General features: G+C 39.8%; 1 protein-coding gene across 9 annotated transcripts in view; it reads left to right on the forward strand.

Annotated features, from left to right (window-relative positions):
* The window catches only part of LOC105486794 (kizuna centrosomal protein), a 131,934-nt gene that overhangs the window by 48,961 nt on the left and 64,993 nt on the right, over positions 1–17,980 (forward strand). The window lies entirely within an intron of this gene.

Below are 17,980 nucleotides of genomic sequence, written 5' to 3' on the forward strand. Positions count from 1 at the left end.
TTTGAATAGACAGAGCAAGCATCAGAGCCAGACTCAAATATGGCAGATGTTGGATTTTTCAGACTAGGAATTTAAAATAACTGATTAATATGCCAGGGCTCTAGGGCTCTGAAGGAAAAAGAGGACAATGTGCAAGAAAGGATGGGCAATGTAAACAGAAAGATGAAATTTATAATAAAGAATAAAAAAGTAATGCTAGAATTAAACTCTGTAACAGAAATAAAGAATGCCTTTGATGGGCTTATCAGTATTGGACTTGGTAGAGAAATGATGTCTCGCTTATTTCACTTAGCATGATGTCTTCAGAATTTATCCATGTTATGACATGTGTCAAAATTTCCTTCCTTTTTAAGGCAGAATAATATTTCATTGTACGTGTATTTTCTTTGTCCATTCATCCATTGATGAACATTTTGGTTGTTTCTAAATCTTCACTATTGTGAATAGTGCTATGATGAACACTGGAGTGCTAACACCTCTTTGAGATCCTGATTTCAATTATTTTGGATAAATACCCAAAAGTGAGATTGTTGGATCAAATAGTAGTTCTAGTTTTAATTTTTTGAGGAATCTCCCTACTGTTTTCCATTTTACACTCCCACCAACAGTGTACTAGAGTTCCAGTTTCTCCACATCTTTGCCAATGCTTGTTATCTTTTGTTCTTTTTGTGAATAGTCATCCTAACAGATATGAACTGATATTTTTCCATGGTTTTGATTTGTATTTCCCTGATGATTAGTGATGAGGATCTTTTCATATACCTGTTGGCCATTTGTATGTTTTATGGAGACATTGGAGAAATGTTTACTCAGGTCTTTAGCCCATATTTTAATCAGATTACTAGTCTTTTTGCTATTAAACTGTTGGAGTTCTTTATATGTTTTGGAAATTAACCCCTTATATGTGTTTTGCAAATATTTTCTCTCATTCAATAGATTGCCTTTTTGCTCTGTTAATCATTTCCTTTGCTATGCAGAAACTTTCTAGTTTGATGTAGTCCCACTTGTCTATTTTTGCTTTTGTTGCCTGTGCTTTTTGGTGTTGTATCCATGAAATCTTTGCCAAGGCCAGTGTTATGAAGCTTTTTCTCTGTGTTTTTCTTCTAGGAGTTTTAAAGCTTCAGGTCTTATATGTAAATCCTTAATTCATTTTGAGTTGATTTTTGTGTGTGGTGTAAGAGTCTGGTTCCATTCTTTTGCATATGGATTTCCAGTTTCTTCCAACACCATATGTTAAAGGACTGTCCTTTCCTCATCATATATTCTTGACACCCTTATCAAAGATTAGTTGACTGCATACTCATGGATTGATTTATGGGCTCTCTATTCTGAATGTTCTGTTGGTCTATATGTCTGTCTTTATGCTATACCATACTGTGTTGATTACGGTAGCTTTGTAAGGTATTTTGAAATCACGAGTGTGATGCCTCCAACTTTTTCTTCTTTCTCAAGATTGTCTTGGCTGTTCTGGGTCTTTTGTGATTCCACATGAATTTTCGTCTTTTTTTTAATTTCTTTTTTTTTTTATACTTTAAGTTCTAGGGTACATGTGTACAACATGCAGGTTTGTTGCATATGTATACATGTGCCATGTTGGTGTGCTGCACCCATTAACTCATCATTTACATTAGGTATATCTCCTAATGCTTTCCCTGCCCCCTGCCCCCACCCCACAACAGGCCCCGGTGTGTGATGTTCCCCTTCCTGTGTCCAAGTGTTCTCATTGTTCAGTTCCCACCTATGAGTGAGAACTTGTGGTGTCTGGTTTTTTGTCCTTACGATAGTTTGCTGAGAACAATGGTTTCCGGCTTCATCCATGTCCTGACAAAGGACATGAACTCATCCCTTTTTATGGCTGCATAGTATTCCATGGTATATACGTGCCACATTTTCTTAATCCAGTCTATCATTGATGGACATTTGGGTTGGTTCCAAGTCTTTGCTATTGTGAATAGTGCCACAGTAAACATACGTGTGCATGTGTCTTTATAGCAGCATGATTTATAATCCTTTGGGTGTATGCCCAGTAATGGGATGGCTGGGTCAAATGGTATTTCTAGTTCTAGATCCTCGAGGAATCACCACACTGTCTTCCACAATGGTTGAACTAGTTTACAGTCCCACCACCAGTGTAAAAGTGTTCCTATTTCTCCACATTCTCTCCAGCACCTGTTGTTTCCTGACTTTTTCATGATTGCCATTCTAACTGGTGTGAGATGGTATCTCATTGTGGTTTTGATTTGCATTTCTCTAATGGCCAGTGATGATGAGCATTTTTTCATGTGTCTGTTGGCTGTATGAATGTCTTCTTTTGAGAAGTGTCTGTTCATATCCTTTGCCCACTTTTTGATGGGATTGTTTGTTTTTTTTCTTGTAAATTTAAGTTCTTTGTAGATTCTGGATATTAGCCCTTTGTCAGATGAGTAGATTGCAAAAATTTTCTCCCATTCTGTAGGTTGCCTGTTCACTCTGATGGTAGTTTCTTTTGCTGTGCAGAAGCTCTTTAGTTTAATTAGATCCTATTTGTCAATTTTGGCTTTTGGTGTTTTAGACATGAAGTCCTTGCCCATGCCTGTGTCCTGAATGGTATTGCCTAGGTTTTCTTATAGGGTTTTTACGGTTTTAGGTCTAACATTTAAGTCTTTAATCCATCTTGAATTAATTTTTGTATAAGGTATAAGGAAGGGATCCAGTTTCAGCTTTCTACATATGGCTAGCCAGTTTTCCTGGCACCATGTATTAAATAGGGAATCTTTTCCCCCTTTCTTGTTTTTGTCAGGTTTGTCAAAGATCAGATGGCTGTAGATGTGTAGTATTATTTCTGAGGGCTCTGTTCTGTTCCATTGGTCTATATATCTGTTTTGGTACCAGTACCATGCTGTTTTGGTTACTGTAGCCTTATAGTGTAGTTTGAAGTCAGGTAGCGTGATGCCTCCAGCTTTGTTCTTTTGTCTTAGGATTGTCTTCGCAATGTGGGCTCTTTTTGGTTCCATATGAACTTTAAAGTAGTTTTTTCCAATTCTGTGAAGAAAGTCATTGGTAGCTTGATGGAGATGGCATTGAATCTGTAAATTACTTTGGGCAGTATGGCCATTTTCACATTATTGATTCTTCCTATCCATGACCATGGAATGTTCTTCCATCTGTTTGTGTCCTCCTTTATTTCGTTGAGCAGTGGTTTGTAGTTCTCCTTGAAGAGGTCCTTCACAACTCTTGTAAGTTGGATTCCCAGGTATTTTATTCTTTTTGAAGCAATTGTGAAGGGAGTTCACTCCTGATTTGGCTCTCTGTTTGTCTCTTATTGGTGTATAAGAATGCTTGTGATTTTTGCACATTGATTTTGTATCCTGAGACTTTGCTGAAGTTGCTTATCAGCTTAAGGACATTTTGGGCTGAGACGATGGGGTTTTCTAAATATACAATCATGTCATCTGCAAACAGGGACAATTTGACTTCCTCTTTTCCTAATTGAATACCTTTTATTTCTTTCTCCTGCCTGATTGCCCTGTGCCATTAAAATTTTGATAGAAATTTCATAGAATCTGGAGATTGCTTTGGTAGTATGGACACTTGAACAAAATTAAATCTTCTAATCCATGAACGTGGAAGTCTTTCCATTTGCTTGTGTCTTTGTTAATTTCTGTTGTCAGTGTTTTGTAGTATTTAGCATGGAAGTCTTTTACTTCCTTAATTAAGTTTATTTCTAACTATTTTATTCTTATTGGTGCTATTGTAAATGGGAATATTTTTCTAACTTCATATTCAGACAGTTTGTTGTTAGTGTGTAGAAACACAACTGATTTTTGTATGTTCATTTTATAGCCTGCAACTTTACTGAATTCATTTATTAATTCTAACAGTATGCATGTGTGTGTGTATGTGATCTTTAGAGTTTTCTATATATCATGTCATCTGCAACAGGGACAATTTTACTTGGATTTGAATGGCTTTTATTTCTTTTCCTGCGTAATTGTTCTGGCTAGGGCTTTCAGTACTATATTAAACAGAAGTGGCAAGAGTGGACATCCTTGTCTTGTTCATGATTTCAAAGGAAAAGCTTTCAGCTTTCACCATTGAGTATGATATTAGCTATGAACTTTTTATATATGACCTTTATTAAGTTCAGGTAATTTCATTCTATGTCTAGTTTATTGAGAGGTTTTATTGGGAAAGGATGTTGAATTTTGTCAGACATTTATTCTGTGTCTGTTAAAATGGTCATGTGATTTTTATCTTTCATTCTGTTACTGTGATGTATCACATTGATTTTTATATGTTGATTCATTCTTGCATCCCAGGGATAAACGTCTCACTTGGTCATGATTTATGATTCTTTTAATGTACTATTGAATTTGGTTTGTTAGTATTTTGTTGACAATAATTGTGTCTATATTCATTAGGCATATTGGTCTGTAGTTTTCTTTTTTTGTGATATCTTTGCCTGGCTTTGGCATCAGGGTAATGCGGGCCTAATAAAATAAGTTTGGAAATATTCCCTTTTCTTCAGTTTTTTTGGAAGAGTTTGAGAAGTATTGGCATTAATTCTTTAAATGTCTGGTAGAATTCACCAGTGAAACTATCTGGTCCTGGACTTTTTTGCTGTTGTTGGGAGGTTTTTGATTACTGATTCAATCTCCTTACTAGTTTTAGGTCTGTTCAGACTATTTCTTTATTATTTAGTCTTGGTATGTTGTATGTTTTTAGGAATTTATTTATTTCTTCCAGGTTATCCAGTTTGTTGGTGTATAATTGTTTATAATAGTTTCTTGTGATCCTTTTTAATCTCTGGTATCAATTGCAGTGTTTCCTCTTTCATTTCTGATTTTATGCATTTGGGTTTTCTCTCTTGTCTCAAGTAGTCTAGCTAATGGTTTGTCAATTTTGTTTATTTTTTCAAAAAACTCTTAATTGTTTTTTTTTTCCTATTTTTTTTTGTATTCTCCTTTTCATTTATCTCTAATCATTATTATTTCCTTCTATCTACTAACTTTGGGCTTGTTTTGTTCTATTTTTCTACTTCCTTTACGGTGTGAAGTTAGGTTGTTGATTTAAGCTTTTCTTTTTAAATGTAAGTTTTTATTGCTATAAACTTCTCTCTTAGTACTGCTTTTGCTGCATTTCATAAGTTTTGGTATGTTGTATTTTTGTTTTAATTTGTGTCAGATATTTTCTAATTTCCCTTTTGATTTATTTTGTGATCTGTTGGTTGTTAGTGTGTTGTTTAATTTCCACGTTTGTGAATTTTACAATTTTGCTTCTGCTATTGATTTCTAATTTAATTCCATTTCATCAGAGAAAACACTTGGTATGATTCAGTCTTTTTAAATTTATTGAGACTTGGTTTGGAACCTAACACGTGATCTGTTCTAGAGAATGTTTTGTCAGCACTTGAGAAGAATGTATTGCTATTCTATTGCTTTTTTTTTTCTTCTTTCTCAAGATTGTCTTGGCTGTTCCGGGTCTTTTGTGATTCCACGTGAATTTTCGTCTTTTTTAAAATTTCTTTTTCTTTTTTTTTTTATACTTTATGTATAAAATATTCTATTGGTTTTGGGTGGAGTGTTCTGTATATGTTTGTTAGGTCCATTTGGCCAGTACTGTTGTTCAAGTTTGTTGTTTCTTTGTTGATTTTCTGTCTGATTGTTCTATTTATTATTGAACATGGAATACTGAAGTCTCCTACCAGTATTATATTGCTGTCTATTTCACCTCATTTTCAAACTCAAAAATCTATGAGTTTTTGGTTTGCTCTTTGCTCTTTTTTTTTTTAAATAAGGAAATTCAGGGAGGTTTTTTTTTAAAGATGATGATGGTAACAACTCTACAACTGTTTTCCTATAATTCTTTTCACCATTTTATATTTAAGTAAATTACAACATTTTGGGGCAATCTCCCAAGTCAGTGTTAAGGTGTCCCATCCCACTCTCCTGGAGCCAAGTAAGTGGTAGGGGGTGGGGCGAGGAAAGAAGAGACCGGTGCAAGGAGAGGAAAAGCCGGGAAGGCTACTGAGAGCATAGAGCAGACTTCAGCCTCTGTTGAGAAGGGAACCAAGGGTCAAGCCAAATCCAACTACGGGTGTAGCAAAACTAAACTTCTTTCAGTACGAATTTGAGATCTAAGAGTAGTTTATTCTGGTGGAACACGTTTACCCATGGCTTCAGAAGTTAGAGAGGAGACTCTGAAAGTCAAGCCCTGGTTGTTCAAGACCCAAATAAGGCAGGAGAAAGCAGAACATAGTCAGGTTTCCCAAAAAATTAGCCCAATAGCATTCAAGTCTCAGTGACAGACCAGGTACAGGTACTCCAGTCAGTATCCCAGCTGAGCCCAGTAATTCCAGCCCAAGCTCCAGATGTGAGTGTAGGAGTCACCAAATAATTCCAGTCCCTTTATTCCAAGTCACCCTCAGATGTTCAAACTGAGGCCCCAGACATCATGGAGCAGAGACAAGCCACCTGTACTATGCCCTACCCATGTCCAGATTACTGAACCACAGAAGCCATGAGCATTATAAAAAGTTGTTGGTTTATACCACTAAATTTGGGTGGTATTTTATTATACAGCAGTAGATAACCAGAATAGCCATCATGACTGGTTTGTCTAGTTGAAGGAGATTCGTCATTCCAGATTTTGAGGGCTGCAGTATGAGCAGAGGCCTGGAGATAAGCAAGCATGGCCCGTATCTGGGAACTATGGTTACTCCAACTGAAGGAGTAGCTCACATGCCAGCAAATAGCACTACTGTAGGCCCAGGGGATGCAGTCAGGGTCTGCAAAGTGTCTTTTCCTCATCTCTCCAGTTCCCACACAAGACCAGCCTCCTGGTCTTGCCTCATGCTGGCCCAGCCACACTAAAGGCAAGGGTTCTATTGTTAACTCAGATTTTTTAAAAGGACAAAGAGGAGACATGTTAGGGGCAGAATGCACATTTGTCATTTTAAAACACCCCCTTAAATTATTTTCAATGAAACACAAATTTGAATTGCTGAAAAGCCGTCTATCAGAGGTTTTGTTTTTTGTTTTTTGAGACAGGGTCTCACTCTGTCACCCATACCAGAGTGCAGTGGCGTGATCTTGGCTCACTGCAACCTCCACCTCCCAGGTTCAAGCGTTTCTCGTGCCTCAGCTTCCCTTGTAGCTGGTATCACAAGCATGTGCCACCACACCTGGCTAATTTTTGTATTTTTAGTAGAAACGTGGTTTCACCATGTTGCCCAGGCTGGTCTTGAACTTCTGACCTCAAAGGAGCCACTCTTCTCGGCCTCCCGAAGTGCTGGGATTACAGATGTGAGCCACAGCACCTGGCTTCAGAGTTATTTTTTAAAACTTAGTTTTCTGGCATTGTTGAACATTCAGCTATTATCTTGATGTATCAGGATGCTGTTGGTTGCCAGTAACAGGAACACTGTCTCAAACACGTATGCTTAAACAAGAAGTACATTTGTTCTGTCTCATTTCTGGAAGTCCAGAGGTAGAGCAGGCCATGGAGTTGGTTGGTACTGCCCTTCACTTTTGTTGTCAAAGACCCAGATCCTTTCCATTTCCGTGCTCTGACATCCTCAGTGTTGACATCTTCCTACAGCCAGGAGCAAAGGGGCAGCAGCAATGCTATTATGGACTGAATGTTTGTGTCCCTCTAAAATTCATATGTTAAAGCCGTAACCCTCAGTGTGATATCTGGAGAAGGGACCTTTGGGAGGTAATCTGGGTTAGATGAGGTCAGGAAGGTAGGGTAGGGCTGTCATGATAGAATTAAGTGCCCTTATAAGAAGAGACACAAGAGAGCTCTCTCTCTCCCCTACCATCTGAGGACACAGTGAGGAATGAGAAGGTAGACAAGTACCAAGGACCCATCTAGACACCACAGCCTTATAGCTTCCAAAGACAGAAAGAGACTCTTTTTGAGTCTCGGTTAGAAGCAAGGAAAGTATTCAGTAGACTTCCTCTTGCATCTTGTTGACTAAAATTTGTTCACAGACCCATTCCTAAGCTAATTACTGGCAAGGGTTATTATAATTGGCCTAGACTAAGGAAGCCTTTTCTGTGAAAGACCAAATAGTAAGGCTGGGCGCAGTGGCTCACACCTGTAATCCTAGCACTTTGGGAAGCCGAGGTGGGCAGATTGCCTGAGCTCAGGAGTTCAAGACCAGCCTGGGCAACGTGACAAAACCCTGTCTCTACTGAAAATACCAATAATTAGCTGGGCGTGTTGGTGTGCACCTGTAATCCCAACTACTCGGGAGCCTGAGGCATGAGAATCACTTGAACCCAGGAGGCAGAGTTTGCAGTGAGCCGAGATTGTGCCATGCACTCCAGCCAGGGCAACAGAACGAGACTGTCCCCCAGCCAAAAAAAAAAAAAAAAAAAAAAGACCAAATAGCAAATATTTTAGGCTTCTTTTCTCCTCCTCTCCCTTCCCTCTCTCTGCTCTTTCTCTTTTTAAATATATGCTCAAGAGCTATACAACAGCAGGCTGTGGCTGGATTTGGTCACTCCTGGCTTAGACTAATCACAGTCTACTCTGGAATGAGGCAAGGAATTATTGCCCCATGAGTTATACAAAGGGAGAGGTTGATTACTAAACAAAATTGGGGTTCCACGAAAAGGAAGAAGGGAGATCGACATTGAGTAGGTAACCGCACGATTGCTAAATTTGGTCCAAAGAAAGGTTAGTAGATATAGGAAACAGCCAAAGGGACTGAGTCTGGAGACACAACTCTACCCCAGCAAGGTGTTTGTCCTGTGACTGGTGGGTTAAAATGGAAATGCCACAGGCAAGTTGTCTGTGATGAACAGGTATTGCTTTTATAATCAGGAAAAAAATTTAAACCATCTTTCAGAAATGTTCTAAAATTTGATTGTGTGATGGTTGCACAACTCTGAGTATGCTAATAAAAACCATTGAAGTGTACATTTTAAATTAGTGAATTTTATGATATGTGAATCATATCTTACTAGAACAGTTAAAAAAAAAAATCTCCTGAATTCCAAGCTTAAAAACCATGGACCGCAGCTCTGTGGTGCTTGCCCTTTAGAGGCAAGGGTGCCTTTGGCTATGTGGCTAGCTTCACAGCTTTCACGGAGGGCCTTGGAAATCTTCCCATGATGGGGATGCTTTTAATAACCGTTTCTTTTTACATATGTGCTAAATATTTTTCAGGCCATGCAAAATATTTTATATTTTATAATCAAAGAATTAGTATCCTTACAACAAAAATAAAACTGATACAGAAACAGTAAATTGCAGGATTTTTTTTTTGTCCTTTTTACCTCTTTTTAAGGTGTATTTCTTTTTATGCAGTAGGACTCTTTCATTGCACATGTCATTGCAGCCCAGTGGTAGACAGTCTTCAGGCTGGCTTTACCCAAGCCTCAGACGGTGCCAGTGGACTCTGACTTCTCTGTTTCCTGGCTCCCCTCCCTCTGGATCAGCTCAGTTCTTAGGCCCTGCTGCTGGAGAACTTTTCCCTGGCATGCTGAATCAGAGACTGTCATTGGCTCTGACCACATCATATGCCCATCCCTTACACAATCGCTGAATCAAGGGCAGAATCCATTGGCTTTTACTTGGACCTCATGCTTCACTCAAGGTGTATGGGTTAGGATAGGGGAGTAGTGGTTCATCAGAATAAAACTGGGTTATCTTAATTATAAATTAAGTAAAAAATTATTCTACTTAATGGTTTGCCAGGTGGCAGACCCAACACTTCCCTTCTCTGCATCTCTGACTTTTTTTTTTTTTTTTTGAGTCAGAGTCTCACTCTTGTTGCCCAGGCTGGAGTGCAATAGCGCGATTTCAGCTCACTGCAACCTCTGCCTCCCGGGTTCAAGCGATTCTCCTGTGTCAGCCACCCAAGTAGAGCTGGGATTACAGATGCCCACCACCACGCCCAGCTAATTTTTTGTATTTTTAGTAGAGATGGGGTTTCACTGTGTTAGCCAGGCTGATCTGGAACTCCTGACCTCAGGCGATCCACCTTCCCTTCCCTCCCCTCCCCTCCCCTCCCCTCCCCTCCCCTTCCCTTCGCTTCACGCAATGGCTCACACCTGTTATCCCAGCACTTTGGGAGGCCGAGGTGGGTGGATCATGAGGTCAGGAGATCGAGACCATCTTGGCTAACACGGTGAAACCCCATCTCTACTAAAAATACAAAAAATTAGCCGGGCATGGTGGCGGGCGCCTGTAGTCCCAGCTACTCGGGAGGCTGAGGCAGGAGAATGGCATGAGAAACAGAGCGAGACTCCGTCTCAAAAAAAATAAAAAAATAAACAAATAAACAGAGTCTTGCTCTGTTGCCCAGGCTGGAGTGCAGTGGTGCCATCTTGGCTCACCATAGCCTCAACCTCCCAGGTTCAAGCAATTCTCCTGCCTCAGCCTCCTGAGTAACTGGGACTACATACACGTGCCACCATGCCCTGCTAGAATTATTCCACATCTGAGTAAAGTGGTCTTTTCTAAGTTCATAGGAAAATTAATCTTTGTAATTTTGAGAACCTTCTTAAAATTGGTTTACTAAAACTTTGGCACCTGCTATATAGTTTGCCTACTAGAAGATAATAAAATGAATGAGAGTACCGAATGAAAAGTAAGGGAAAGTGGAAGTAGCTGATCTCGACAAATTTTTGAATCATGGACATGTATGTTAATGGTTTGATTTTTATATTGTATGCATATATTTATTGTTTAGTAAAAAGTGTTCTAATTTGTGTGATAAATGGAATATATTAATACTTCGTGGCAAAAATTTTTGTGAATTTCAGGTGTTCTGCCACCTTAAACATTGAAAAGCACCACTTTCCAGGATAACCAAATCCCGAAAAGAATTTCTGGTCATGAGACTGATGATCCTTACTGATCAGCTGTGTCACACATCACATGGACATATGATGTCTATGTTATGGACTGGACTGGGCATGGTTGTTTTAGGAGCGTGATTACAGGCTGGCATCTGTAATCTTGAGTACACTTGGAATCCGTTTCTTCTGCTTTGAAAAGTCCACTTACCTGGAATTGGGACATGCTTATCTGACATCCCCTAAACTCTGACACTGACAAAAGAGGTCATTGCATCTGGTTCCCAGCTACTTCCATACTTTCCATTATTTTTCATTCGGTACTCTCATTCATTTTATTATCTTCTAGTAGGCAAACTAGGTAGCAGATGCCAAAACTTTACTAAACCAATTTTGCGAAGTTTCTCAAAATTACGAAGATTAATTTTCCTAAGAACTTAGAAAAGACCACTTTACTCAAATGTAGAATAATTCTACTAAAATATATCTGAGAATCACTACAGTAAAGAAAACAAACTCAAATCTGACAGGCTGTCCTAGGAGAGCCAGTTAGCTTTTGTTGTTTTCTTGCTTACATCCCGCATGCCCTTCCTCCAGACTTAATCCATGTATCCATTCATAATATTTGTTCTTGTGCACTTTCATGTTTCTTATTTCTTCTTTTTGTCTTTGGCTTCCTCTTAGCAGCTTCTTAGACGAACAAGCACTTGAATAATTAATTGATTCAGCATCTTCAATTTAATACAGGGCAGGTTGAGCATCCCAAATCCTAAAATCCAAAGTCCAAAATGCTCCAAAATCTGAAACTTTTTGAGTGCCAACATGATGAAATGTTTATTGGAGCATTTCAGATTTGGGATGCTTATATTCCAAAATCAAAAAATAAAAATAAAAAAACACAATTCAAAATCTGAAAAAATTCAAAATCCAAATTCCCAACCATTTCAGATGAGGGATACTCAACCTATATTGATCCTCTGAGGGTCCAACAGCAAACCAGCCCAATCCTTTCAGCAGTCCTGTATTTGATATCTACCATGCTCAGAGAGCAGGAGGCATGATGTTCATAAACCAGCCATTTCACTGTTATCACAGAAATGGACCCCCAGCAGAGTAAGAACCCAGGATGGGGCCTGCCCTACTGATCTGAGTACCCCCTCAGTGGAGGATAACTCTGTACTAGACCCATTCCCATTCATCAGACTAAATTGGCCTGTGTGGAGACTCACTTATCCTAGAGAAGTGACATGGCAGCTTATTTCAGGGTCTCAACATGGCAGGAGCCAAACTTCAGTAAGCCTGTCCCATTCATGCCCTCTGGTTTCCCTTCTCCCCGAATCCACTCACCTAGTGTAACCCTCACCAGCCCAGTCTGAGCCTCCTTGTCTCCTCTCTTAAACACACATGTGTGTATATGAATATAAGCAGACGGACAGACATGGAACAACACAGCAGAGTCTGACGTTTTGTTTTATGGTCCTGCATCAGCCTTTAATCCTCACAAAGATGATTCTACCTTGACAATACCAGATACCTTTTCATCATCATCATTTACCCTCTAGAGTTTAATGATAGAACTGATTATAATGTCTAGTAAATTCTTTTTGATGTGTTTGTAGTATTTTAAAACTTTTTGAAAATACAGAGCCTAATTGTAATTTGGGGAAGGCATAAAGTTGTATGATAATAAGACATTTACCCTCATTGGGCCTCAGAAAATGACACCCCAAAGGGAAAGCCTCAGAAGTAAGTTTTTCTCTGATCTTCTCCCACTCTCCTGTACCTCAGCCTCATTTTCTCAGAGATAAGCTGTAGAAACTAGAATTCCTTTTCTTCAAAGTGGATCATAAAAACCTGAACCCATTTTCCCCAAAGCCAGCCATAAAACCTAAAAATATTACTCTAATTTCCCTCCTATATTTCTGTGGTGGAATTGGCCGTAAAGAAATTCTTTAACCTACCTTGTTTGATTGTGAGTCGTAAGACTCCCCATTTCAGAAAGGGTCCTGCCCGGTACCAGGGAGGAACACTGCACAGAGACGCCAAGAAGAATGAACAGACAGGCCTGGCTGAGTTTCCGCACTCAGTCTGTGAGCATTCAGTCATACATACCCTTCTTGGCTAAGCACAGTTCTACACGATTGTCTGTTCTTCACTGAACTTCAGCATAAAAATGGACAGTCTTCTCAATATCCTTAGGTCTTCAATCTGAAGGCTGCCATGTCACAGAAAACAATGATCAAATAAAATTTGTTGTGTTTTCTTTTGTTAACCTGTTTGTTATAAGGGTGTTGACTGTGACCCTTATGATGAGGAGGAAAGGGATCACCCCTTCTGCCCCTACACCCTCCACATTCTTTTTTTTTTTTTTCTTTAGTAGATATTTAAAGCAGTCACTTTAGGTAGCTGGCTCCATAGTAAGCCCTGGAGATCTGTTATGTATTTTATTTTATTTTATTTATTTTTTTGAGACAGAGTCTCGCTCTGTCACCCAGGTTGGAGTGCAGTGGCGCAATCTTGGCTCACCACAAGCTCTGCCTCCCAGGTTCACACCATTCTCCTGCCTCAGCCTCCCAAGTAGCTGGGACTACAGGTGCCTGCCACCATGCCCAGCTAATTTTTTTTTTTTTTTTTTTTTTGTATTTTTAGTAGAGACAGTGTTTCACCGTGTTAGCCAGGATGTTCTCAATCTCCTGACCTTGTGATCTGCCCACCTTGGCCTCCTAAAGTGGTGGGATTACAGGCATGAACCACCATACCTGACCTGTTTTGTATTTTATTTTAAGAGACAGAGTCTTGCTGTGTTGCCCAGCTGGTCTCAAACTCCTGGGTTTAAGCGGTCCTCCCACATTGGCTTCCCAAAGTGCTGGGATTAGAGGCATGAGCCACCATCCTGCGTGCTGTTTATACATCTCAGTTGGAGAACTCAGCCAGTACCCTAGTGACTACACCCTTGTATCGGTGCTGATTTGGAAGAAACCCAGGGAAGTAAGAGTAAATTTTCCCAATCTTTACCTGCCCGGTCAGGAGGATTTTTTTCAACCTGAAAAAAAACAGAACCCCTGTTCTGTTAAAAGGGTTAAGTTTGGGATCCATAGAATTGTGAAAGAGAGAGTGTTACTCATTTCATAAAGGATGTCTGCCACCATTACAAATGATTCTTGGCTATTAAAAATGGGTGATGGGTTCAGGCGGTTTAAGGGTGGAGGAAAAAATGTGTGATGGGTTCTGTCTTTAAGGGTGGAGGGAAATACCTATTAAAAATTCTCCCAGGCCTTCCAGCTCTTCATTAAGAAACTTTTTTAAAAAGTCACATGGGAGGGGGTTAGTTCTGAACGTTCAAATGTGACAGAATGATGAGGTCTGTTTAGAGGCCTGAGTGGGGAAAAGGCAAGGGTTTTGCTTGTGCAGCCTGTGCTACAATGAAGAGGACCTTAGTGCAGATGGACAGTGCCCTACCAAATGTAGTCCATAATTCAAGCTGTCAGCTTCATCACACTGTTTCCAGGTAAAGAGAAGGAGCCCTTGTTTCCTGGGTAAAGAGAAGGAGCGTTGTTTGCTGACCCCTGGTCTACAGCCTGCCATGGTCGCCCCGCTCTGCTGGCCTTTGTGTTGCTGTCCCCTCCTTCCCTCCTTTTTGGCATTGTGCTCCCTTCAAGTGGCCCCCTGGAAGGGACCACCCAGGGGGCTGCACAATGGAGACTGAGGTAGCCACCAAAACACAGGTTTTGTAAGACAGCCCTTTAAAAGAAAAATACTGTTTAACTATGTATGTGTTTGTCCTTTCTACAACTGTTTTGTGTGGCAAACAAAACCCTGTATACAAACTTCACTGTGGCCTCACATACAGCTGTTCCAGCCATCGGGTGTCAGACTTGAGATAGTCGCTTCCAGTTTATTTTCCCAGGACACTAATTCTTGATGTGGTTTCTAGTTACATACTTAGATTTATGGCCAAGAAACGTGATATCAAAACAAGCAAATTGCACTGGCTTTATTAAAGTATTTTATCAGTAGTCCTCAGAGTTGATGGCTGGGCATTGCTCTTGGGTGAAATTTGCCTGTAATGCTGCTTAACAAAAGCTGGCAGCCCGGAATTCAGTTCTCAATAGCCATTTACACCTCTGTAAAAGGATTAGCGCTAGCCAATTGTTACGCTGTTTAAATCTTAATTTGCATCCTTATGGAGGTAGAGCTTCTACAGACCTCTCTGGTTCCCAGTTGAATTTGTGTACCTGCGGATGGGAGAGTCACTAGAGATTTATCTTATTGATGAGGGTGCTAAATTGCTTTGGGATAACTGGTATGCCACAAATACTGAATTAGCCTCTCAGGCAAGTTGGCAGGCAATAGTCTGCTTTGGTTCATTCATTATATTTTGTAGCAGTTGTGGTCCTTGAGTATTTGGTACCTGGATGCATTCTTCTACATCTGTTTCAAGTAAAAATTTTCATTGGTCTTAGGAGGGTTTTAAGTGTTGTTTATTGTAAGCAACAAATTTCCTTGGGAATTATATGCAAAAACCACAACCAGAACGTGATAGTGTTAAAAGTAATCTTTTTCTATCCAGACCATATGTTTTTAAAGATCAAAGCCTTTTTATGTTTAGAATTGCCCTGTCAATAGACAATAGATGAAATTGTCTTTTCATAATGTAAAGCTGGAACTACATATCAGTTTCAGATGCTCAGCCTAGGCCTGAGTGAGTTCTGATTGTAAGATGGAGGAGCAGGGAGGTGGACAGGGAGGGAAACTGGCAGGTCAGAAGCATGGCAGGAAGAGAGGGTATTAAAACTGCATTAAATGGATGAAAACTGATGGAGTTTGGAATGCTTGGTTGGAATGAAAACAAAGCTTGGGACATTTTAATGACCACCTTATCACTAGTTCTACTATTTTTCCCTCATAAAGCATTTGTTCATTTATTCAACAAGTACTTACTAGGTATCCATCTCAGGCATGGTGTTAGCCGCTGAATTTAGTGATATTGCACATGGAGTAAGAAGAATTGTCTTGGTTGCTGAGAGTAGTCAGGATAGTAAATATAATTTAAACAGACTTTGCAGCCTGCAAGTTTTCCATGTAATAGACATGCCAGGCAGAAGGAAAGTAGACACAACTGTTTATAAATAAATATTGCTCTTTCAAGAAACATTAAAGAAATTGAATGCATTGGGTGGAAGGGCTTTTGGGGGACTCCCAGGAAAGGTTGTTTTGAGCCTATGGGGAAAGCCAGGCCAGGCATTCCTGGGGAGGTGAGCCACAGCAAAGGCTTTGTATTCCAAGAAAGCAACCACAACTAAATTATTTTTTGTTTTTTAACTTTGGAAAATTTTGAGGCAGTGACTGGATGTTCATTGATCCTCACAGAGGCTAAAGAAATCATCATGGTTTAAAAATTAAAATAACTATGAAATAAGGAAGCCTGTTCATTTTGCTTTAATGTATCTTTGTATACTTGCTAAAAGAGAACAGAGTGGGGAAGCATCCAGAAAGGAACCTACCTTAGTTGATTTGTACCTGAAAAGAATTTTTAGTATATGAGGTAACCAACAAGTTTGTTTTGTTTTTTGGAGAGGAGGTGGGAGTTGTTTAAAAGAAAAGAAAAAGCAGCCCCAGACTGTTACCAGTATACCAGTAAAAGGAGTTTAGTGAGAGAAGGCAGTAACGCAGCCCGGAGCTCCCTTATCGAGAATGTTTTGGTTTATTCCAGTCACAAACCCTCTTTGTTGGGAACTGTCCAACCCCAAGTCCTGCCGGCAGGGAAGGGTACACTGGGATTGGAAGAAGGGAAACCCAGGGCTCCAAGGAGCAGGAGCAGGACGGAAGGTAGGGCCAAACCCATGAGAAGACAGAAGCTGAGTTTCCTAGCCAGTTTTTCTGTGTCACTGGAAAACAATTGGAATTGGAAACAAAGGTTGGCTGCCTTGCCTCTTCCCAGCTTTCTGAATACAGGGTATTCCTGAATTACATGTTCATCACTTAGGGACCACCTCTCCAAATGACACTATTTTGTTGTTCATTTCGGGATTTTTTTTTTTTTTTTTTGGCAGTGGGGAGGGTGTTATTTTGTTTGATTATTAGCAACTGGGTTATAATATGTTGCCCAGGCTAGACTCCAACTCCTGGGCTCTAGTGATCCTCCTGCCTCCCCCTTCTGAGTATCTGGGACTGCAGGCTAAAGCCACCATGCCTGACTTGCTTCTTTTGAAATACAATTTCCTTCCCTAAAATTTTATTCTGGATGTGATCAACTCCAGTGCTCTGTGACTCTTCAGTCTCACTAAAAATACAGTAACAACATTCTGTAAAACTTCTAAAAAGTAATATGTAAATTATGTAAGTATAAGTTTCCCTGAAAAATGAACTGACAAAAGGCAGACTGATAGGAGAAAAGACTTGGAAAATTTGTTTTGATATGCACAGCACAGGGGAATTACAGGAGGATGATTACCCAGTAACCCACTGGGGTATGAATACTTTTTTACCCTTCTTCATAGGGGAGGGGAGATGGGGAAAGGTGGCAATTTGGGGGATAGTAAATGATTTTTAGGGGAAAACGAATGGACTTGAACATATAGTGCCCTGGGACAAAGTCTGTTTGGCCTGCAGAGTAGACAGTGGTTTGTGAGGAAATCTGTCCAGGTGTGTTGACAGACTTAGTCCTTCCTGCAGTGTAAGTTAAGTTAATAAAAATTCAGAGAAGGGACCATAGGTGATTGTTTTCTTCTTCCAGCAGGTTCAGACTTTAGACAGATAAGGGAACTTCAGAGAACAATTGCATGCTGTGCTTTGGGAGAGACAGAGAATTGAAAGACAGGAAGGGGAGTGGGGGAGGGAAGATCAGAGAGACCTTGCATCCCTGCTTCAGCCCAGCATTTCAAAATGCTGTATTTTGGGATATCAGCTTCTGAGCCCCAATGTTGGCAAACTTGTTACTACTTATGATCAGAGATCACCACACCATTTTGAGATTGCTATTCCTTGGAGAAAATAAAATCTGCAAATCAAGCTTATTGTGCTGCAACTGAAACACAAAAATCTAACTCACCGAAAAGATAACACTGTCAGGAATACGTAAAAGTTATCTGGTAGGGTTAAGGAAAAGTTTATTTTCTGTAGCCCTCATACAGGGTCATTTTTGCCAAGAAGTAATTCTCAGTTTGCAATTCTGAGCATAGCACCTTTTC

Source organism: Macaca nemestrina, chromosome 15 (genome assembly GCF_043159975.1).
Source record: "Macaca nemestrina isolate mMacNem1 chromosome 15, mMacNem.hap1, whole genome shotgun sequence".
NCBI classification, from domain to species: Eukaryota; Metazoa; Chordata; class Mammalia; order Primates; family Cercopithecidae; genus Macaca; species Macaca nemestrina.